Genomic DNA, 24,814 nt, shown 5'->3' with positions numbered 1-24,814 from the left:
AAAATAAGCACCTCTTCTCGCTTCGCCTTAGCAAGAAGGGCCGTCTGGTGAGACATCTCACTTCATGTTACTCTGAGAACTGGGGTTACGTAAGTAACCTATAGTTCTCATTCATAACACTCCGTTCGATGTCTCACTATGGGATATTGAAACTCCCGTATTGCTAGACATGCTTATCTCAAAAATCACCAAAAACAACCAGAACTTAACAGGTAGAACTCTGTCTCAACACGGGACCCAGCACGGCACGGGCCACACTTGGAGCAGAGACATCTAGCCTGTAAAAGCGGACAAAAGTGAGCGGCGAGGACCAGCTCGCTGCTGCACACATGTCTTGGATGGAAACACCCTTGAACAAAGCCCAGGATGTAGCCAGTCCACGAGTAGAATGAGCACGCAGGCCCGTTGGTGCCTGCAAACCCTGACTCGTATAAGCCAGAGCAATCGCTTCCACAATCCAGTGGGAGAGCCGTTGCCTGGTAACAGGCTTGCCCTTCTGAGGGTTAGCCCAGGATACAAAGAGTTGGTCATTACAACGAAACTCTTTTGACCTGTCCATATAGATGCGTAAAGCACGAACTGAACACAGCAAATTCGGCCACTGTTCCTCAGAGGAACACAGCGGCGGAGGAAATGCCACAATGTCAATGGGGGTACATGAGCCAACCACCTTAGGTATAAAGGCAGGGTTGGGCTTCAGCAACACTCTCGTTTGCCCCGGGGCAAACTGAGTGCATGAAGGATGTACAGAGAGCGCATGAATGTCACTGACTCGCTTGGCAGATGCCAGAGCCAGTAACAGCACTGTCTTCAGTGACAGGTGTTTCATGTCAGCTTCTTCCAGGGGTTCAAATGGAGGTCGAGTGAGCCCATCTAAAACCACTGCCAAGTCCCATAAGGGCACCAGTGACCTGGAAACAGGGAGGAGCCTGCGAGCCCCTTTCATAAAACGGCAGACCAAAGGATGTTGGCTAGCCGTCTTTCCCTCAAAGCCCACATGGCATGCAGCAATAGCAGCCAGGTACACTTTGATCGTAGAGAAAGCTCTGTGTTTATCAATTAAGTCCTGTAGAAATGATAAAATCACCCCGACAGGACATTGAAAAGAGATGTGTCCTTTTTGAAGGCACCACTCCTCAAACACCCTCCACTTACAGTCATAAAGAGACCTGGTGGAGGAAGCTCTCGCACTCTGAATAGTGTTTATCACCTTCTGAGGGAGACCCACTGTATTCAGATTGTACCACTCACGGGCCAGGCCCATAGTGCCAAGCGCTCTGGGTGTGGGTGAAAGATTGCCCCCCCCGCCTGAGACAGTATGTCCCTGCGTAGTGGGAGCTGCCACAGCTGCCCGAACAGCAGCTGATATATCTCCGCCAGCCAGTACATTGCAGGCCAGTGCGGAGCTATCAGGATAAGTGTGTGGCGTTGTTCTCTCACTCTGGCCAGAGTTGGGGGTATCAGAGCCAGGGGTGGGAACGCGTACAGAAGGACCGGAGGCCAAACGTGCGCGAGCGCGTCCACGCCTAACGGTGCGTTTAAATCGCGAATTGAAAAGAACAGCTGACATTGAGCATTTTCTTTTGATGCGAACAGATCTACCGCGGCTCGGCCATAACTAGGGATGGGTATCGTTTGACATTTATCGATTCCGGTTCTGCTTATCAATTCCGGTTCTTATCGATTCCCCGTTTCGATTCCAAAATTGTAAAAGAAAGAGGTCAAACGTTTAGATAACAAAAATATCTTTATTCTTTTCAGCTTTAACTGAAATTGTTACAAATAAAAAATATACATGCAATACAAATGTATTGCACAATAGCTGTGCTTCATTTTAACTGAGCTATGCCTGTGGCAAGCTATTAACACTGTGCCCAATTGTCTTTTTATTTTTTAGTGTAGTGGAGCCTCACTTCAGAGCGTTTACCGCGACCCATCTTTGGTGTTATGAAGTGACTGAGCTCGTGAACTGTCTACGGGAGGGCGGGGGGAGCCTCGCTGCGGGGCAACTGTGGACCTCTGTCGCCTGTCAGCGCAACTTACATGATGCCGTTTAAAAAAATTAAGGGCGGGTGCCGGCCATCAGCGTACCGAGCCGGCCGTCAACGGCCCGCTGACGACCGGCCGTTCTGTGATTCTCCAGGTCCGCCCTGTATTCCACCGGGTCACAGACGGACCCGCTGGAATACAGGGTCTACCGCGTTTAGGAACCGTTAAGCAGAACCGAAAAGGTGTATTTTGTATGGGTACCCGGTACCCGGCATTTTCTTATCGGTTCTCATCTGGAACCGAGTTTCGGTTCCCAACCCTAGCCATAATGCACCCACAGCTGACTCACAATCCTTGGATGTAGAGTCCAGTCTGCATATAGTGGTGCACCTCTGGACAGCAGATCCGCCCCGAGGTTCATTACTCCTGGTACGTGCGTCGCTCTCAGAGAGAGGAGACGTCCGCAGCTCCATAAGATCAGTTTGCGTGCCAGCATGTGTAACTGGAGAGAACGCAAACCCCCTTGGCGGTTTATATACGATATTGTGGTCGTGTTGTCTGTCCTCACGAGAAAAGGCAGAAAGTGTTTCAGGGTGAGGAACACCGCTAAAAGCTCCAGATAATTTATGTGTGACCGTTGGAGGTCTCTGCTCCAGAGACCCCTCACAGGTCGACCTTCGTATATACCCCCCCAGCCCGTCAGACATGCGTCTGTGGTGACCACCTTCCGCGATAGGACAGCACCCATAGGCACGCCCCGTACTAGAAAAGTCGGGTGTAGCCAGTGGCGCAGAGCCATTACGTATTTTGACCATCACTCTCCGCGTGCCCTGACGCGTGGGGTCCAGTCTGAGGGCAGCTACTGTTAACTGTGATCGTTATTCTCGCGTCCAGGAAAGAGAAGCTTCAAAAGGAGACTAAATGGAGTCTCTGAGATGTTTTCAAATTGGTACTTTAATTAATAAAAAGCATGGTAAAGTCACAAACAGGATATTGTTCGACAGAAAAGCAGCTGTCTCTGGCTCTCGCTAGCAGAGAAAAGAGGCCGACCCCTCAGGTCTCGTTGTTTATATATCCTCTCCTGGCTCCTCCCTGCGGGCCGGCTCTCCACGTATTTAATGTTCGTTGTTACGCATATCAGAGGATACAGACATTGTACATTCAATATATATCTAAACACGCCCTTTCTCCTCCTTAACTCTTTCATGACTTTTCATGTTTTTTCTTTGATGTTAAGTCCATTTCCCTGATGGCGCGAACTTGAGGATGACGTTCTGGCATCACTCGAGGCGGCGGGAAGATAGGGGCATGGTGGCACCCCGAAAACACATGAGCATCCAATACTGGAACGTGCTCTGGAGCTGGGGAACAGGGAACTTCCAGCTCCTTCATCGAGGAGAGGAGAGGAGGCTGTCCGGCCGCCCGCTTCTTCTTCCTCGCCTGGTGGCTGAAAACCTGGGTCAGCTACGGGACCGGAGATTTTCTTGGCCAGCTCCCTCTTGCCTCGTGCCTGGGCTGGGGACCCGGGACGGGCTGCGGTCTCTGCTGCTTCGGTATTTTGAACCGGGCAGGACGTGAGGCAGCTTGGGTGAAGGCCTGCCGCGGGACCATTGGAGGTGGCGGCTGGACCCTTCGGGGGAGACAGAGCTGGAGAGCCTCGTCTCCCTTCCTTTTTGACTCGCACCTCAGCTGCATTGAAGCTAGAGCGGAGCCAAATATGCCCTCGGGAACAATAGGCATGTCCAGAACATTCTCTTTTTCCCGGTCTGGAAGGTTGGTCAGGTTGAGCCACCTGGCTCTCTCCTGTACCACCATCATTCCCAGCGCTTTGCCCGTGGCTTGGACTGCGCAGCGCTGCACACGGAGGCAAATGTCTATGATCGCTATGATCTCGTCCCACACCAGGCTCAGGTCTGCTCGACATGTCCTCGCAAAGCTCCGCCTGGTAGGCGGTCAGCAGCGAGGAGATGTTGAGAGCCCTGGCGGACAAAGCTGCGGCTTTATAGGCCCGTTCGGTCATCGCTGACTGGAACCGGTCTGCCTTTGTCGGTAGCATGGGGTTCCTGCTTGGTGTTGAAGCCAGCCTCGGTTGGAGGTGCCACCAGCGGTTCCATGTGCGGCATGCGGAGGCCGAGCCTCTCCATACCGTCACATTCCAGGGAGGAGGCACCCAGGATTGGGGCCTTGTTGTTGAAGGGACGGTCTCTCCACGAGACCGACACCTCGTCCAGCATCTCCGGAAAGACTGGAAGGAGCTGCCTCTTCGTCCTCGCTGCTTGGGGAAAGTTCTTCCCCTCATAGCGAGATCTGGAGGTCTCCTTGGCTGCTTCAGGCCATGGGATGTCCAGCCTGGACGCAGCGCGTTGACACACGGCCTGCAAGTCCATGCTTAGGACGGGCGAAGCTGGTGTGCTCTCGCCCGGGGGAGAGGACATCGCTCCCGGCTTTGCGGCTTGAGCCGATGAAACGAAGATGTCATCCCCATCCGAGTCAGACAGGAGGAACTCAGAGGTATCCTCTTCGTCCTCCATGTAGTCCAACTCCAGGACATCCTCCGCGGGTGGAACCATGGTGAGGTCGAATTGGGAGCCCCAGCTTGACACAGCGCGGGGCTCCGCTCTCGCGGCTCTTGCCGCCACCGGGTCCCAGCCTGAAACGGCGTAGGGCTCCGGTTCAGCGGCTGTCGCTGTTGTTGAGCCCCAGTCTGATACAGCGCGGGGCTCAATCTCTGCGGCGGACGCCACCATGTCTTGATTGCCGGACGGCGAATCAGCGGACATGAGGGGGTCCTGTCCCGACAAGCTAGCTTGGCGTGCTAACCGTCGGCGGAGGCTCTTCATGGTGAAGCGGGTACAATGCCCGCACGAGCCGGGGTTATCGATAGCCTCCCGGGCGTGTTCCAGCCCGAGGCAGGATGAGCAGACCTGGTGTGAGTCTGTGCCTGAAATCTTATACCCGCAGCCGCATAGCCGAGCCTCCGAGTCCCTGACTCCTCTGGTGTGAGGGAGAGAAGGGTCCATCTTCGATCGCCGGGGTGTCGGCGTGGAGTGGACACGCTAGTAACAGGTACGTTACTGAGAACAAATCCAACCTTGCCGTTAGTCCGAAAGGAAAAAAGGCAACGGTGTAGATTTGATTCTTTAAAGAATATTAACTGGTGTGTTAATACCTTTTTGTATCTCTGTCTCCTCTGGTGTGAGAGAGAAAAGAGAACGTTCTCTTTACCGTGGTGTCGGTGTGGAGGGAAGAACAAACTAGCAACAGGTATGTTACTAGCTTGAAGAAAAAAATCAAACCTTACCGTTATTTCGACAGAAAGAACGGCGAGGCAGATTACAATATTAACTGGTGTATTAATATTGTTCAGTCTTCTTGCAAATCAAAAAAAGTAACCGGCAAGCGCCCGTCGACCGAATGTTAGCTTTAGGTTCAGTCTGTGGACCGTTAAGCTAGCCCGGTTACTGATAAATCGAGATGTGCTCTGAAGCGAGAAGAGGTGTTTGAATGACGCTGCGTCGTAGCGCAAGCTACTTAAAGGGTGGGTGGATTCCCTGACGTTGACGTCAAGATCACCAGCCAATCAGGATTGGCGTAATGAGATTGATGCTTCTGTTTGCATACGCTTTGAGGCGCATCCCATAGTGAGACATCGAACGGAGTGTTATGAATGAGAACTCAGTTTGGCGACACACTGCTTAACGAGCAGCATTTGAAAATGTAGCGTGAACACCCCCCCAAGTAAAACAAACTCTTCTGAACTACTAATGCCCCATTGCGAAACAAAATTATTCTAAAATGTGAATTTCGCCGCTGTTAACTAGTTTGAAGCAACTACTAAACCACTAAGTATTACATGTTGTGTGTGAAACCCATGAAAGCAGGCTAAATTAGCTAGCACGCTAACTAGCTAAATTGCTAAGCTGAAAGACTGACTAGCTAACATTCGTTTGATATCCAAATTAAGCTGGCAAGCTAACAGGGATGTACAGAGTTAATAAAGTACATACATATACTTACATGATTCAAAATCCACGAGTATTCATATTAGACGAGGGGCCATGCTTTCTTCTCTTCAACTGGAACCGTCTGCTTTTTTTCAAATGTCTGTAGCTACTGTGCGTAAACTCCTCTGACGTCATCGGGGGCGTCGCCCCCCTTTACTCACATTGCCCAGGTACATTTTACTAGCTTTTCACAGGTTGTAGGTCAACACATTACTTTAGGTAGCATTTACTTGGTGCTATGATTTAAATGTACTTAACAAAATTAAGATACAAAATTCAAGTAACACATTAAATAATAGGAGAGATTTGGAGTAAAAGAACATTATTAGTAATTTGTTGTAGAATTTAAACAAATAATCAAAGTATTTACTGAACCAAAAAGTCTTTTTTTTCAGTGTGCCGACGGAGAAATTCTAAATATACTGAGAGGCAATTTGACGACAAAAGCCTTTTCTAATCCCAGAGAAAGGATTTAATATTCGTCTCTTTTTAGTGCATGTTTATTTTGTCTGGCATGCATTTATTTGAGTGGCCTTGTTCCTGTGACTAACTGCATAGCCAGTAGCAGCAGTGTCCTTTGTATTGTTTCATTTATTTTTACATAAACATACCACATTTCATTTGTAACTGAAAAGATTTGCTCAAAACGGGTTGTTCATTCATTTTCATTAGGAGGCAAATGAACAAACAAAAAATTGTACTATTTAATATTTGTACAAACTCTCTTTAAGTGCCAATATATTTAATTGCATGATACTTACTGACTAATAATTGTTCTGGCTTCATGTACAATCTTTTCTGTATCCATTGGTTATATAATTACAATAAGTTGTTGGTTGCAAATGTTAGACACTTTTCAAACAGTAACATCCATTTTTTTCTATAAAAAAGGGCGTGTACCAGATTTTTCTCAGATATGTGTAACCTACTTCAGCTGGAGTTAAAAGAGGTAAAATACTTTTTACACTTGGACCCTGTGTGCCCTCATATCACTTGACACGACTGACCAGAATAGAAGAGACCAATCAGACGATAAAAGATAAAACAGGAAGCGGCACAGGAAACAGCCACTTCCTGCCAGAAGGCCGGGGCAGCCGCCACACAGTGTACCACCAAAATAACATTCTTGTTATATTATTATTATTATTATTACAACTATTTCTTCAGCACTCACTGCATTTATTTTCCTTTTTGTTAAATGATGACACACACCTAAGACAAAACGGATAAAAACAATAACACAATAATTAATGAATAAAAGAAGAAATAATAATACAAATAATAAGAATGATAAAGATTAATGACACATTTAATGGGGATGTTGCTTATTAAAAGCTAATCTAAATAATGTGTTTTCATGTTTGACTGCTATTAAACCTTTGTGCATGTGTGTTTGCACGTTGTGTGTGAGCATATCTGTGGATAATGGACATGGTCTCACACACTCTTACCTATACACACACCCACACATAACCTTGACTCAACAGAAATACAGGCTTTCCAATGCATAGTGTAACACACACACACACACACACACACACACACACCAACACACACACACAACACACACACACACACACACCACACCACACACACACACACACACACACACACACACACACACACACACACACACACACACACACACAGTTCCGGTGGGATTAGTCTAACAGGCAGCGTCTCAGAAATGAGTGGAGGTGTTCTGCATCCCATCATTAAAACCTCTGACACCCCCCTCTTCAAGCCTCCACTGTAGTGTCATTAGTCTGAGGAGCAGCCGGAGACTGACTGACTGACTAACTGCACACACGCACGCACGCACGCACGCACGCACACACACACACACCTCTTTCATTTCTCTCCAGACGTACAGTAACGAGCTGTTGTGATCTGATCAGATTCGAATTTGTTCAATAAGGTTCGATGCGGGACACGTCACAGGAAAATGTGGCACTATTATTGGAGTCATTAATTTTCCCTGCAGGGCATCAGGTGGAGCCTGCGAGGGCTTTGAAACATGGACGTCTGCACGGCCACCCGAGCATGAAATGAACAGCCAGGATTAACTACGTGCAGCCGTACACCCCCCCCATCTCTCTCTGCCTCAGGCCCGGGACTGTTTTGTCTGTCCTGTTTTGTTTGTTTGTTTGTAGCCTTTATTTAACCAGGTGAAAGCCCCTTGAGATCAAAAGATCTCTTTTTCAAGAGTGACCTGCAGGACATTAGTTACACATGTAACATAAAAACAACAGAACAACAATAAGGATGACAAACAACATAATGTACAGGGTACAGTTTACAAACTCTATTTACAGAGACAGGTACCATGAGTATCAAACAGCATGTCACCCAGCTGAGTTTTAAAATGATGCAGGGGAACCAAAGTGCTCAGTTTTAAACATGTTTGCAGACTGTTCCAAGTTAGTGGAGCTGCACAACTAAAAGCTTTCTTCCCTAAGACAGTCCTAGCACTTGGCACATTTAATAAAACAACATCATGAGATCTCAGGCAATACGTACTTTCAATTCGTCGAGAGATCAGGGAGCAGATATAAAAAGGTAGTTTACCCAACATGGCTTTATAGATGAACATGTACCAATGACTGAGCCTCCGTACAGTTAGTGAAGGCAGACCTGCCTTGGCATACAGGGTACAGTGATGAGTAAGTGCTTTACAGTTAGTAACAAATCTCAGGGCACTGTGATAGGCGGCATCTAACTTGATCAGGCAATGGGCAGGTGCATTCATATAGATCAAATCACCATAGTCCAGCACAGGTCAAAAGGTCACAGTGACTAGCCTTTTCCTGGCTTCAAAAGAGAAACAGGACTTGTTTCTGAAAAAGAAACCTAGCCTAACCCTCAGCTTTTTAAGCAGATGAATGACCTGAAGTTTAAAAGTAAGACAATCATCAAGCCAGATACCAAGGTATTTATAACTGGTAACCACTTTGAGTACTTGTCCTTGCATAGTAACAATATCCAAAACAGGCTCTGGTGTCTTTTTAGCTTTAGAAAAGAGCATTACCTTGGTTTTATCAACATTTAAAAGAAGCTTCAGTTCAGCGAGCTGAGTCTGAATAATGTTAAAAACAGCCTGTAATTTAACACCAGCCTCCTGAATGGAGGGACCTGCACAGTACATCACGGTATCATCAGCATAAAAATGTAAAGTAGCTTTTCATTCATTCATTTTTGTTTCTTTGATGTTCACTTCTTTCCTTCCTGTGCACTCTTCTTTTCCCCCTTCATTTTCATGACTACCTTTCCTGGATACCAGATGGTCAGAGTGCTGTGTACAGACAAGCTGGATGCATGAGGAGTTGAAGGTGGAGCTATGAGCCTTTGCTGAGGACCTTAGCTGCACCAGAAGCTTGTCGGTATTGATTTGCGCCTTTTCAGCAATTTAACATGTGGGGACACAGCAAACTTTCTTGATCATGGTTGGCCTTCGATTTATTGTAGATTTTGAAGACAATGTGGATATGTTCAGTAGAACATGTAGAATCCATGTAGGTAGATGTTTCCAGAGCACCAAGAAATTGAGATTTCAACCTATAAAAACGTATTATCGTTTGGTTCGTAGCGTGTATATGGAACAGTCTGCACACTAAATCTGTGTATTTGATAAAGAAAAAATAGAATGTCACGAGTATAGATACTTTGGGTACCAAGTTGAAAACTTGACGTTACTCATTTTTTCTCTAGTCCAATGGTGTTACGTACTCCCGGGAGGCGATTACAATATCTTTGTGGGGAACTGAGATCTTTCCAGGGTGGCCATTTTTTGTTTTTAAATCTGAAAGGATGCAGTAAACTATATTGACATGTCAAAGAGAAGCAGCTTGTTTTTTTCCCTGAAAATTCTATATTGAAAACAACAAATCGTTTTGAGATCGGCAGGAAGAGAGCAAGTCAAGTTAGCAGCGTTAGCATACCAAAGCTAACAGGTAACTAGGGATGCTCCAATCAGGGTTTTTGGGGCCGATCGCCAATCACCGGAATCAGAATCGGCCGATCATAGGGTGGGTGGGGGCTATGGGGATCTTCCATTTAATGTGTTGTATTGTGAATTGGCTGGTGAGGCACTGACTCTTTCAGAGTCAGATTTACAAATATTATATTTTGACCTTAATCGAAATGTTCGGTTATTTTCAAAAGCTTTTTTAGTATGATGCTTCGATTCATTTTAAACAGACTGTTCAACAAAAGGATACCCCAAATCTAAATATTGGATTGTTCTTTCTTAGTAAGATCCCATGTTCATTACAATGGTGGTCTTACCTTGACTTGAAGATGAAGTCCATGCTATCCTTCTGGACAACAATCTCCATTACATTTTTGTAAAAGTCCTCCTCATCTCCCTCTAGTTTCAAAACAAAAGTCTAGTTTGTTGTTTGCGTCTACCGTCTCTGAGAAGAATAACAGTAGCAACAAGAACATGTGGGCTCACTTGCGCCCCCTTCAGTGCGGCAGAGGTTATGGCTGCCTCCCCTGGTGCTTTTTTCATTGCCGTTGTATGATGAGACCAGCGAGCCTAAATATCATATATACGTGAAATAAGTTATTTAGAGACTATGGATGGCGAGGATAAATGTAATAAAGGGATCTACAAACATTACATTGGTGACATACAGTGAGATGGTGCAGGCATGCGCTTAGGGCCCGCTTTCCAGCCAGTTTCTGTGGGGTGACGCATTCTGAGGTGAGGCAGAGCTCATCTGTGCCTCACCTCACCCCACAGTAACTGGCTTGAGCGTGCTCACAAAATAAGTGCCCGCGCTAAATTAGTGCCCGCGCTCCAGCAAGTTACTGTGGGCTTACGAGAGGCAGAGCTCGTCCCTGCCTCACTCCTCTTCGCTCCCATGTAGTTGTAGCGGAGCTATAAAAAGCGATTGGAATCATACAGAAATCACACTTACAAAACAGATCAGTGGAGACATTTTATTATTATTACTATTTAGTTTTTCTTTAGTTGTTTTTCCGTTACATTGGAGTATGACAGGTGAGGCTCTGCCTCCCCTGACTGCACGTCACTGCCGGTAATATATGCTGATGTTTAAAACTCAGTTAATGGGGCTCATTTTTATATTGCTTCAGTTTATAATCGTAACAGATCGAAAAGATCAGATTAATTTTTCAATAAATGATGCGCTTCCACAAACAACAAACAACATAATTATTACATTCAAACAAACTACTTATAGTAGATGAAGTACATTATTAAAAAGTTTACATTAATTTTGCATAATAACAACGAAGAAATAAACGGAGCCTCTCTCTCCCTCTCTCTCTAACAGCTAGTCTGTATCTCATGCAGCTCGCTGATCCAGTAATGAGTGACCCGAATAAACATATTTATTACCAGTTTAGGTTGTTCCAGAGGTAGATAAAATAGATAACACAAGCTTCAAGTTAGTTCTAACTTGAAGCTTGTGTTTTGCTCCGCTGACCGGTCCGTCACAGTGGGCGGAGCTGCAGGTGATCCGGGAGAGCTGCGTGTTCTCCGTCAGCTGATCCTGATCTCTGATCTCTCTCTTTCTGCTTCACACATGTTGCATACCGCTATTTTATCGTCTTTTTAGGACACCTTGAACAACTGCAAGACCGGTGAAACCATTGTGGCAAGCTTCTTTTGCCGCGCACAGAGAAAAGTCTCATGTATTTTGCGTCATCTGATCGGCTCTCTTGATCGGCCTTTATAGGGAGCATCGATCGAACTATTAAGAGTGAATATCGGCCGATAATGATCAGAGGTCGATCGATCGGAGCATCCCTACAGGTAACGTTAACAGAGGTTCCATTGAGCTACATTTTGAGGCATTAGAGACCGTTTAGCAAAAATAAGAATTGGGTGAAGATACATCTTAAAGTTATCACGATGTGCTTAAATGTCAAATTAAGTTCTTGGTGAGAAACTTTAATAAAAACCTAGTATGAAGAAGATGTTTTTTACAGCAAAATAACATGGACATTGGAGAGGGAATTACGACCTGTTTAACTTCCTAACAAGAACCAGAAATGTACAATAAAGGAGTGTGTGCATTTTTTTGTTTATCATGGTATTGAATTGGGTACAGAGAATTGTGTAATTTTACTAGTATTTGTATCGACTAAGGAATTGTATCCCTAAAGAAGATAGTTCATCCCCTCCTTGGTACAACGCAGTCCTGACACACACATCCTGACGCTTTGCATTTCTGATCCACCAATATTTGCATCAGATTCACTCTCTAATGACGATGTAAACCAAACTGTATACTGGCATGTGGTTGTCATGCAACTTCTTGAAGCCAATTTCTTTATTTGCATTGTAAAAGTGTTGGTTTCAGTCACTGGTGGACGCCGGCTCACTATAAACATAGGCAAAGTCCTAGAATACCAGATGGCCAGTACACTCCGATTGATTTTTGCATAACAGTTGTAACTTGAGCTTTTATGGTTTCTAATTGTCTCCTCTTTGTTATGAAAGGAGGGTCAACACAGATAAAGCACCATGGAGAATGTAGTATTACTTTCCTACTGAAAAGTAAGGATTGCTATAACTGTAAGGCTGCCTCCATATGATACACAATTTGCTCAATTTGCTGGTAGTGCGCAGAGCCGTGTGGTGAAAAGTTAGTTAGTTTAATTTCAACGGTTACCTCGCCTGCTAGATTGCGTCGCTTAATACAGCAGTGAGCTGATCTGTGGCACGCCAAAAGGTCAGTTGCAATCAAGGTGAAAGTTAAAATAATTGTAACTTTGAGCACAGGCGGCTCCGCTCTCTCCATAGGGACACACCGGCAATATGAATACAGCTTAATCCTTTTTGAAAAGTCAAATCAAAAGACAATGAGAGCAATGAGAACAAACATGGAAAGGGCTCTGGTAATATGGATGGCATCTAGCCAATTGTTGGCTGATTCATTACCAAAACAGTTAGACAAAGGATCAAAGCTCCTCTTATGTCTAGTACACGTTCAATGAATGTCCTACTCCTTATCAGTCTCTCTTTGTTTCAATTTATGACTTTGTGTTACTGTCAACAGGCTGCTGGTCAGCGGAGGGGCATGGATGTAAAGGCGCTGGTTGATGGCTTCCTGCTGCCTGATATAGATATAGAAACAGGAAGTTAGACACATGTAAGAGGGGCTAGCCTCTGAGTGTTCCCCGTACATTGTAGAGTGATATACAGTCTGCAGGTAGTGTCACAGTCTGGCACAACTACTTGAATTCCTGAAATATGTCTCATTATTCATGTGACAGAGCAGCGAGCAACTTCTCACTGTGAGCCAGGGCAGGTATACTACGTCTGGAAAGTCAGGGAAAAGTTTGAAATTCAAATCAGTTCTGAAGAAACTGCAGTTATGTTTTCTACCTGTCGTTTTGAACTGTTCTGCAGGTGGAAAGGTCTGGAAGTTAAAAGCCAGCTGCTTAGCATTCATTTGCTACAATCTGTGTGTGTGTGTGTGTGTGTGTGTGTGCGTGTGTGCGTGCGTGCGTGTGTGCTAGTCAAACCCATCCTGTCCTGATGTTTTCACCAATGACATGACTGCTTAGATCTAGTGGCTGAGTTTCTCTTAGGTGACCTGTTGTGTTAAAGCTGTCTAACTTATAGAGTTTCGTTTTGCGTTGTTAACAGATAAACAGTTTACATTTAAGTGGTATAATATATATTAATTGTATCATCTTAAACTTTGACTAGGGGTGTAACGGTTCACAGAAGTCACGGTTCGGTTCATATCTCGGTTTGGGGGTCACGGTTCGGTACGGGTTCGGTACAACAAGGAAAAGCAAATAAAAGTCCCAAATGCATCATTTTTTTTTGCTGTTATTTATTTTTAACAGTAGTGCAAGTTTTGGTATGAAAATAAGGAACTCTAACATTTGGAATCATTAGCTGTATTACACAGTTAAAAACAAACCACAAACAGTAACACACACTCTCAGATGGCCATATTATTTATAATGGCTGATGTCAAACAAAAAGGTTAAATAAGTTGTACAACTAAAAATAATGTCTTGAAAATACTAAAATAAATAATAAGTGTTTCAATCACAATCAATAAAAGGCAATACAGAACTGTATAACATCTCCTGATGTCAAAATATAAAATAAATACAATGATAAATATAAAACAAAAACAAATCTGTACCTTTAGGAGCAATGTCTAACATGTGTAATTAACTTGTGAGTGTGTGAGGCCATTATGCCTAAATAAAGGTACTCAAGCTTTACTCTATTTTCAAGTTTTTCTTCAAAAAGATGAGTTTGTCTACGTTGTCAGCAGTGAGGGCAGATCTGTTGGCGGTAACTATGTCACCTGCCGTCGAGAAAACCCTCTCGCTGGGGACTGAGACTGACTCGGATGTGATTGAGCATGTTTGACGTGTTACCACCAGCATACCGCACCGCTGTCAAACAACGCCGACACACCGTCCTCGTCCGATCCACAACTCGCACCCCATCATTGTTGTAGTCCACAGGGAACGTAAAATGTTCCCACACACCTGGGTTGCGTTCCGATAATCCAAAAATCAGCTCCTAAATTCTAACCCTATCGTCTATTCCTTGACCTCTGAGTGAAACGTCACAGGGTTAAGGGATAGTGGATAGGAGAATTCAAAAGGACTTAGGAGAAGAGACTGCGGTACTTTGAGAATCCAAATGCACTTTCACTATCCGACGTGTTTATGATGCGCCAGCGGACGTCATGAATGTGCGTCTGCTGCTGTGGGGAAACTATGGAAACTACAGTTTTCTATACAGCGGACTACAACATGGATGTATAATAAGAAGGAGGGACTACTGTAAACTCATCTAGAGACTCTGCACCGTGCTCTGATGCTGTTGCTTTATGCTTTATGAACGTGGACAACAGAGAAACATATTCTTCATGACCAAAGTTGGAATTGAAATAAAAAAGGAAAGTGAAACTTATGCTCGTCACCCTCTCCCTCCGGTCCACATTAATACAAATGATCCCAATACGTATGATTGTATGAAAAGATCTTAAAACCAATACAAATGTATTTATTATAAACGTTAGTCCTTAACATCTATCACTGTGTGTATCACCATTCAAACATCTTTTAAAAGTTGAGCAAACCCCACACAGCTCAGTAAAGACTGTGAGATGTTGACTTTATTTGATCATTTCATTAAAAACTAACGTTCATATTTCTTTTTTTGATTATAATACTGATGCAACTTACCACATACGTTTTAAAATGCTTAATAAGCACCGTAACGTTCATGATATCATTTCTCGGTCATAATCGGTTGTTTCCGTGAACGGCCGACTGTTGAGTGACGGCAAATGCTGCGGCTGCAATGCATTGTGGGGCAGAATTTTCTCCTCTCCTTTCGTCAAGGGAGGTCCAGTGGTTCCTAAGCTAAAGGAGGTTATAAAGGAAGTTTGAAACCTCCTTTCCTTTCATTTAGAGAATTGGAACGGCACTTAACATGGCTGCCACTGAGGGACTTCCGGGTCATTTCACTTGGTTAGGAAGGTTCCTAAGCTAAATGGACTATTGGAACGCAACCCTGATTTAAAAGAAGCAGGTGGGTCTTCTAGCTCCTGTGTGTTGTGTGAACTCGCCATATTAGCTACTAACTTTTCTTCTTCATGTATTGTGTTCGTTTTGTTGTGTTTTGTTCTTGTTCTTCATTTGTTATTTACGGGCGGCTGGCTTTAGGCGCAATACCGCCCTCTGGATTATATATAGTGTAATACTGCCCTGAGTGACAGACTTTTTTCCCACTCGTAAAAAAAGGCGTATTCGCCGTGTGACTGCATGTGCCGAACCGTGACGTCCGAACCATGACGGTACGGGACGGATACAGTTACACCCCTAACTTTGACACAAAGCCACACTGATAGAATAAAATAGGACTCCTTGTTTTCATCTCTATCATGACATGTATGGGAAACCCATCGATTTGTGTTGAGATGTCCGGAAGAAGTATTTGTCACGCCCTGGCTCAAGGACGGACAAAGGAAGGAGACCACACATGATTCATCCAATTGAAGTGCATTTATTTAAAGAAACTAAATTAACTATGAAGTCAGTTAATCAGTAATGTGTGTAGTGTGTGTGTGTGTGTGTGTGTGTGTGTGTGTGAACATGCATCAGTATATAAAGAAAGAACAAACCAACCAAGGTCCAGTAGAGCCAAGCAACCCAAGAGGAGAGAAAGACTGACTGCTCAGGCACCCATAATTGTAGCTGAGCAGTCAACCCAAATCAGGTGTCAGCAATCTCTCCTAATTTGGGGAGTGGCTAACCAGGGACCTGAGTCTAAGGCCTAGGGGCCGTCACACCTCCCCCCTTAAGAATGAGGTAGCACCTCAGATCCTGAAACAAAACAAGAACATTACACACAACATTTTCTTCTAATTCATAAATCCGAGTAACACGTCTCAGAGCACATAAAAACTGCATTATAAGCCTATCAAAAGTGATACTAGGCAAAGAAGGAACTATGACAAAAAGTACATGAGGTGACTCCCGAAATTTGCACAAAACCCGCAATCATTACAGCCTAACCCCAGGAAAAGCAACTACTGCTGCTTAGTGGACGAAACAGGGAATGCCTGTACGGCCAAAACTTCAAGAAGAATGGGACAAAGCTCCCCTTGCCTGCCCCATCTTACCCAAAGAGGTTATTGTAGCTCTCTTTCACATACTTCCGTGTGTTACAAATGTTGCACTCTGACCTTCTCGCCCAATTGACATTGCCACATGTTTTGCACTTCCAATCATTTACACTGAAGAGACCCCTGCTCTTCCCAGCCAGAGTTTTCCAACTATCTGTTCCTCCAGCTTTCATCATCTGTGCCCTCATGGTTTTCTTCCTGCCACATCTGTAACAACTGCTTCTTCTAGCAAAGTTCATCATTCCACACTTATCCGGACAAAACCAGTCCTCGCCTCTAACTTGAAAACTCTTTCCTGCAATGTTTATTTTGTTACCCCTGAATGGCTTTGCATGATCTGGCCAAAAACGACCACCCGCCAGGTAATTTCCCAAAATGATGTCCACTCCAGTCACAGGCAACTCTGAACGAACACCAACCTTCACTTCTCTCTGGACCAAATCACAGGACAGAAACAGTTTATGCTCAGGCACAGAAATGGTTTGCAGACCAATCCCTCTAACTGGAACACAGCGCCCCATGTCTGAATCTGGAGAAAAAGGCAAGATGGCCTCCCTCACAAAAGTATTCAAAGCGCGTGAGTCCCTCAAAATCCTGACTTGAACTTTCTTGTCACTTCCAACTAGAGTTACAAAACCGTCAGACATAAACGAAGCATAACCCGACTCAACCTCTGAGATATCAATTGCCTTACCCTGCATTTGCAATGGAGCCAAGACTTCTGTTTCACCAACTTTGGGATTATGAATAGTTGTAGCCAAACCAACTGACTTCACATGAAAATTGTTGCTTTTCCCCTCTAGCAAAGGACATTCTTTTTTCCAATGACCCTGTTGATGGCAATAATGACACATTTGCATTGCTTGTGCCATTAGGATGCTGTGCAAACTTTGGGGACAAAGATCGTGCTTTCTGAGATTCATTCCTTTCATAACGCTCACCAAAGATGCGCCTGTGCGTCAACACATACTCATCAGCCAGTATTGCTGCCTCCCTAGGACATGTGACTTTATGTTCATTAATATAGGTTGCAATGTTCTCAGGGACAGACTGTTTCAACTGCTCCAGAATGATTAAATCACATAACTGATCCAATGTTTTTACTCCAGAAGAAGAGTACCAGCGCTTGAAATACAAGATCAAATCCCGTGCAAATTCCACATGTGTTTTGTTACCACTCTTTCGCCAGTCTCTAAAACGTTGGCGGTACGCTTCAGGCACCAACTCATAAGCCTTCAAAACAGACGATTTCACCGTGTCATAATCTTTACAGGCGTCAGAAGATAAAGCGGAGTAGGCTTCTTGTACTTTACCTGTAAACACACACTGCAACATTAAAGTTCTGTCCTCATCAGGCCAGCCCCTTGAATCAGCAACACGCTCAAACAGACAAAAAAAAGTGTCTATATCATTTTCATTAAACTTTGGCAACAACAGTAAATTACTTGCAACATCAAAGCGTGAACTTACAAGTTCCTCATTCAATGCCGATGCAGACATTTTACCTGCCCTAATCAAAGCCAATTTTTGCAGTTACAAATCCAGTTTCATTTGTTCTCACCTCAAAATCAACAATTGTTCCTATTGTTCAAATGTCAAGCCAGACACATAATTAGTGACAATGCTCTTACCTCCCCTGTCCATCAGTACCGCACAGTCTAGCAAATGAGCCTTTATAACACTTTTCAGGGTTTCCTTTGTTTGGAATCAACGACAGAGTAATAATGAGCAATCTTCACCAACTGCTCCTTTGTACATTGCTCCAACAACTCATCCGAGGGACACTGAACAAAATCTTCCACAATGTTAGCCATATCGAACCACAAAAATCTAGCAACCTAGATAACCAAATTGAGGTAACATACACCAAACCTTTACACTATGCAACTAGTGGCAACAACAACTGGTGACTCCCCATGCTCAAACTAATTAGAGTATGTCCCTTATCTGACTAAACTCGTACCTAGTCTTCGTACAGATACTTGTGGCGGGTATTTATTCACTGCAACCCAGTGGTACTGGAAGGAAACTGTATACACAGCGACCCCACAAGAAATCATGGACGTGATCCCGAGACAACTGCTCTAGCCACTTTCTCTGTCACACTAAACCCAACTCCCGACAACAGACTCTCTATTAGAACCTGCTGCTTGGCCTCACATAGGAGAACACCAGTCACATGCCACACCAAACATTTAGCATATTTACCTCAAAGAAAACTGGCCCACACTAGATTATAATAAAGCTCTCCAAAACAACTACATCCATGTGTGATACTCCAACCTAAATTAGCACAGACAATTCATACCAACAAAATGTATGTCAAAATTTGACTTTTGACTTTAGACAAGCCCCCATGTCACGCCCTGGCTCAAGGACGGACAAAGGAAGGAGACCACACATGATTCATCCAATTGAAGTGCATTTATTTAGAGAAACTAAATTAACTATGAAGTCAGTTAATCAGTAATGTGTGTAGTGTGTGGGTGTGTGAACATGCATCAGTATATAAAGAAAGAACAAACCAACAAAGGTCCAGTAGAGCCAAGCAACCCAAGAGGAGAGAAAGACTGACTGCTCAGGCACCCATACTTGTAGCTGAGCAGTCAACCCAAATCAGGTGTCAGCAATCTCTCCTGATTTGGGGAGTGGCTAACCAGGGACCTGAGTCTAAGGCCTAGGGGCCGTCACATATTACAGAGTAGCATCAACACCAATGGTAGTATTGTGGACAATCCTAAAATGTACAGTCCCTCGAACCTCCTTAGTAACAGTCATGTGCTCTTGCAGTGGTTTGTTAGCAAGCATTTAGAACCTCTGAAATGTTCAAATTGACCAATTAGAATCGAGACTTCAGCTAAGACACGTAATAACCCAGACACTGACCCCGTACATAAACCTCACTTAAAAAAAAAGAAGAAATAGAGTGTATAAAAAAGTGAGGTTTAGAATAGGAAGCTAAAATGTTCTAGCACAAACCCCATTGTTCTGTGTGTACATTAGGCGCGTTCACACCGCAGTACTTTTCCCACTTTAGTTCCGATATAGTTCCGAAATGTTGCGTTCACACCAAAAAGAGCCGGAACTAAAATGAGTTCATGAGAACTTTTTTACCCCCTTTTCCGTCCCTGCTAGAGAGCAGGGACTTTCGTGGGAGAAAAAGGTTCCTATTTCTGATTGGCTGGGCGGATTGCAAACCACGCCCCGTAAAACTCCCAAAAGGTTTTGTGAAGCCGCCATTTTATTATTCTCGCATTAGCATTATTAGCATTAGCCCAGCTCACAAACGCAGAGAGACTAATTTACGGCAACACAAAAGAAAACATGGGAGCGGTGGAGATGAGGAGGTGTCGGCATTTTGGCGATTTACTCGGAAGGCTTCAGTACCCAACTCCGGGGACTTCCGGCCTGGGACTTCGGGTGGCAGTAGAAGAAGAAGAAGAAGAAGAAGAAGAAGAAGAAGAAGAAGAAGAAGAAGAAGAAGAAGAAGAAGAAGAAGAAGAAGAAGAAGAAGAAGAAGAAGAAGAAGAAGAAGAAGAAGAAGAAGAAGAAGAAGAAGAAGAAGAAGAAGAAGAAGAAGAAGAAGAAGAAGAAGAAGAAGAAGAAGAAGAAGAAGAAGAAGAAGAAGAAGAAGAAGCTTCATTTGCCTAATCTTTCCTCAGGGACTTATTCCGGTGTGAACGCAATCTGTACTTAGTTCATGAGAACTAAAGAGTTCTCATGAACTAAGTTCTGATGAACCTTTGTGGGAAAAGTACTGCGTTGTGAAAGTGCCTATAAGTGGTGACAATCATAAACATGTCTCGTGTTATCGCAATAACATTAATCGAGCACTATCTGATCCTACAGTGGTGACCCTGTCAACTATCTTACACTTCTGAGCAGTTTCAAAAACTGCCACATGTTTAGGCAGAATGCCTTTCCTCCGTCTTCACCACACCGAATGCTAACAGTTGTGTCGTTACAGCGAGGCAGCGATTGCTCTGACTGAGTGGTCTCCAGTCAGTGTAATACATGTCTCTTGTGCTGATTTACCTTCTTTCTTTGCCTTTTCACTGCCATGCTATTGATGGTAAACATCTGTGCTGGAAGTAAGGGTTTTTTATGCGTTATGTTTTCCGGATTAATCGTGAGCGTTACCATGTTAACGTTAACATCCCTAGTGTGAATACATTGATCACCACTAGAACTACAAGGCCATTTTTTTCTGATTCTGGTGTCAGTTCTATAGGATTTAGCCCACTACATTGAGACATTGGTATGCATGGTAAAAAGCTCATCCTATATGAACTGATGATAACCTCGAAAATAATGCTACACTAGTTATGTGATACGCCAAAGGGACAAACAGGAACGTTTGGGACAGTACACACTCCTTTAGAGTAGGGCTGTGCAATCAATCGTATTTTAATCTCGATTACGATTTTGGCTTGCAACGATTACGAAAACAGCGTAATCGAAATAAAACGATTATTTTGCTTTATTCCCTTTCGCAATGATGCTCTCAATTTGTTTTGCGTTATACATCCTGCGCTTTCACCCCTCCCTAAAAGCCCTCTCGGCCAGGTTGTGTTGTGACTTACAGTCTGTTTAATAAATCCATATAAACACGTTACAAGGGAAGCTTTAGTTGCCGTGTCTTTATTCTCCGGTCCTGCATGCTACGGTAGCGTACAATCAACTTTTACTGACTCGTCAAGCCGGAGCCTCTTAGCTACTTCCGGTTTCTGGATAAGGGGTTACCAAAATAAGAGCACTGCGTGGAGCAATATATTCAACATTACAGGTTGTGAGTGGCATTAGTTATCATATTTATATTAGAGCTGTCAAACGATTAAAATTTGTAATCAGATTAATCACAGCTTAAAAATTAATTAATCATGATTATTCACCATCCAAACTATGTCCAAAATATGCCATTTATTTATGTATATTGTTGTGGGAATGGAAAGATAAATGAAAGAAGGCGGATATATCCATTTAACATACAGTATCTATGTTTATTATAACATTTTTCTGCGTGTCAAAATGAAAGACAATCCACACACCTATCAATCATCAAACCGTGGGGTCTTAATACATTACGTGTTGATTTCTATCAACGGGGGAGTACTTCAGGAAAGTCCACAGGGGGGCGGCGGCTAGTGGAGTACTTCGTGACCACAGAGTGTGAACGTTGTGATCAGCTGTTTTAGCTCAGTTCTCCAGTGACGGGGGGGAGAGAGAGAGAAGTCTCCCTCCGCAGCCGGTTGGCGTAGTTTTGGCACAATTCCGTTGTACAGACCGACGTTAACAGCAGCCCTGTCTGTGCACACGGAGACCGACTCTGTCGTCCGGTGATCTAACCGCCTTCTGGAAAAGCTTCACAAGTAGGCCTACGTCGCTACGCAAATGCGCTTTGTGACACAAGTGACGGTACGCATTTCAGATTACGCACATAACCTGCGTACCAGTTATGTGCACCCCTGTACTACAGCAAAAGTATTCTCCGTCGGGACTTCCTGCAACAATCCACGCCGTTATCAAAGATGTTCTATTGAGAAGACGATCACTACGTGACAAAAGTTTTCAAAACCGTGACTACTGAAATCAATCTTACTAACTGCTGTCTGTGCAATTTACTCCGCGTGAGTTGGCAGTCTTTATTTTGCTTACTTTAACATCATTTTTCATGGTGGGGCTAAGCCATTTCTTGGTATGGGTGTAGCCTACCCCAGCCATACCGTGGCGCTGCCACTGGTGGCACGTATGGGGCGGGCCATTCTGCACATGCGTTAAATGCGCAATTAATTCAAAAAATTAATTACCGCCGTTAACGCGATAATTTTGACAGCACTAATTTATATATGTTTAGTAGGTTGTGGAAGTGCGCTCCAAAATATTTGTTGATCTTTATTGGTATTTATTATTTTTGATATTATTTATTTAAATGTGGATATAAATGTATACTTTTTTATATTTCTTTTTTTTATTGGTTTTTCAGTTGAATTATACTTACAGTTCAGGGTAATCAACTGTTCAAAACATACTGTTCAAATTATTATATATATATTTTTAAAGTTCAATAAATGGATGTTTTCAAAGTCAGTGAATAATCGTATTTAATAATCGTGATATCAATATTGACCAAAGATAATCCCAATTATGATTTTTGCCATAATCGAGCAGCCCTACTTTAGAAACTGTCACCTTGCTTAGTGCAGGCTAACACTGAGCAGCAATTTCCTGCTGGTCTCACCAACATGACACAGGTGAGACTCAGACGTGTTCTGGTCTCAGCTGAGGACTTCTGCTGCAGTGTGCTGACTCACACTCTGCAGAGACATTCAAGAGGGATTCACCAGCAGTGCATTTTACTCTAAAGATATTTAAACTGATGACCATGCTGGACACTGAGCCATTCTAATAATACAGTCTGTTTGTTTGGTCCAGATATACCCAATCATCTTCACTGTAATCTCATCTGAAGTCACTGTCTGTTGTGAGTCACCTGGAAAAGGGCTTTTGATGGATCACTGTAGTAAGGTGACTGCCGCTCTGGTGACAAGTGTTTGTCAGCACTTCCTGTAAATGAGAATTTAAACAAGGGGCTGGACAGATATCCAATAGAGCGCTTCTTTAACGGCAGGCTGAGGTAGATGTTTTGTCTTGACTTTTGAAAGATGTCATGCCACTTTATTGAATGTTGCTGCTGCAGTCCAGAGTAAAAAATAAACATACAACAAAGAGCAGATGGACACAAGAAAGTACGCTGAATACAGGTGAAGAAGAACCTTTTAAGAATCTTATTTTGATGCAAATATTTGTTAATGGGCTGAAATGAAGCAAAACCTGAAAGTGAAGGCAGTGATTTAAACATGTGTAAAACACGTATGTACAATTTCATTTAAAATGGTTAAAATGGCGAATCTCGGATTTAGACCTATTGATGGAATAGCCACAAACCAATCACTAAACCATCCCAGCAACACTTGGCAAAGATGCCTATGACTTTTGTGCTCTTTTTAAACACACGCCTCAACCATAAGCCCAAAATGACATAATTTCTGGTATCAAAACCAATACATACTACCATAAAATCATTTTTAAGCCAATGACATTTTGCATTGCATTACAAAACCATCAACATCCCTCCAGTCACTCCACTATCTGATTAACAGACATGGCAACACCTGCTTCCATGGGACACAAAAGACGTGTCTGAGCTCAACACAGATGTTGCGCTTTATGCCTTCATACTAAACAGGCTAACACTTTGACCATCACAGGAACATCTCCCTTTTAACTCTTTCTACCAGGGCAACAAAAGCACCCGTACCCTCGATAGACATGCTTGAGGAACTATGATGCCATAAATCTAGTTTAGACAGGCCCCAGGGTGCAGTTTGATTCAGCCTTATCAGCTGCCAAAAATAAAGAAAGTAGCCCACATCAAAAAACGATTTTATCACTATCAAAAACAAATTATTGTTGGTTTTGCAGCTTAACACCACATTTAAACTGTATACATTTCTCCTTAAGCTCTCCTACAGATTGAGTCATGTAATTGTCATACAACTGGTTTGGCAGAAAAAAATAACCTCTCCGTAATGAGCTGGAACGTCACAATAACGCAGCTGGCACTTATGTAGATAACAGTGATATTACTGGAACACAGTCAGAATGGCTTCTCTTTCAGAGCACACTTTATTTTATTATTTCCCATATGGTTGATGTACCAACACAATACAGTTAAAGTTCCACATTTGGCTGTTGGTCTGATTGTAAGGAGCTCGTCAGTATAGGTTTATTGATTTTTGTTATTCTAGTTTATTTATGTTGTTTTTGGGTTACTTGTCTGTCCTAGTCAATGCGATATCTCAGGATGACTAAAGGGTATCTCTTTGGAACATACTTCTCCTCTGACTGAAGGGTGAACTGATTAGATTTAGTTGGTCAGAGGTCATTGTGACATTACAAAAAGTAAAACAATTCACATGCTAATTATGACTATTTCTCATAGACTGTATATATAAATGGACGTAGGGTCCGTGACGTCACCCATAGGATTCTGCAGAGTTGCAGAGAAGCCCTTAGTAGGCGGAGTCGGCTACTAACGGCTCGACAGTGACGTCAGAGTCTAACTCCCACCTGCTCCAGCCTGATCCAAATAAGGGCAAAGAGGCGGGACAGGGCAGG

General features: G+C 43.6%; 1 protein-coding gene across 1 annotated transcript in view; it reads left to right on the top strand.

Annotated features, from left to right (window-relative positions):
• Positions 1-9,131: 9,131 nt before the first annotated feature.
• gpr4 (G protein-coupled receptor 4) overlaps positions 9,132-24,814 on the top strand; it is a 79,139-nt gene continuing 63,456 nt past the window's right edge. The window contains exon 1 of the mRNA XM_034230513.1: positions 9,132-9,373. The gene's annotated coding sequence lies outside the window, so the exon portion shown is untranslated. The remainder of the gene's footprint in view (positions 9,374-24,814) is intronic.

Source organism: Gymnodraco acuticeps, unplaced genomic scaffold (assembly GCF_902827175.1).
Source record: "Gymnodraco acuticeps unplaced genomic scaffold, fGymAcu1.1, whole genome shotgun sequence".
NCBI lineage: Eukaryota > Metazoa > Chordata > Actinopteri > Perciformes > Bathydraconidae > Gymnodraco > Gymnodraco acuticeps.
Note: the sequence above shows the minus strand (reverse complement) of the source record. Positions and strands in the feature narration are given on the sequence as shown.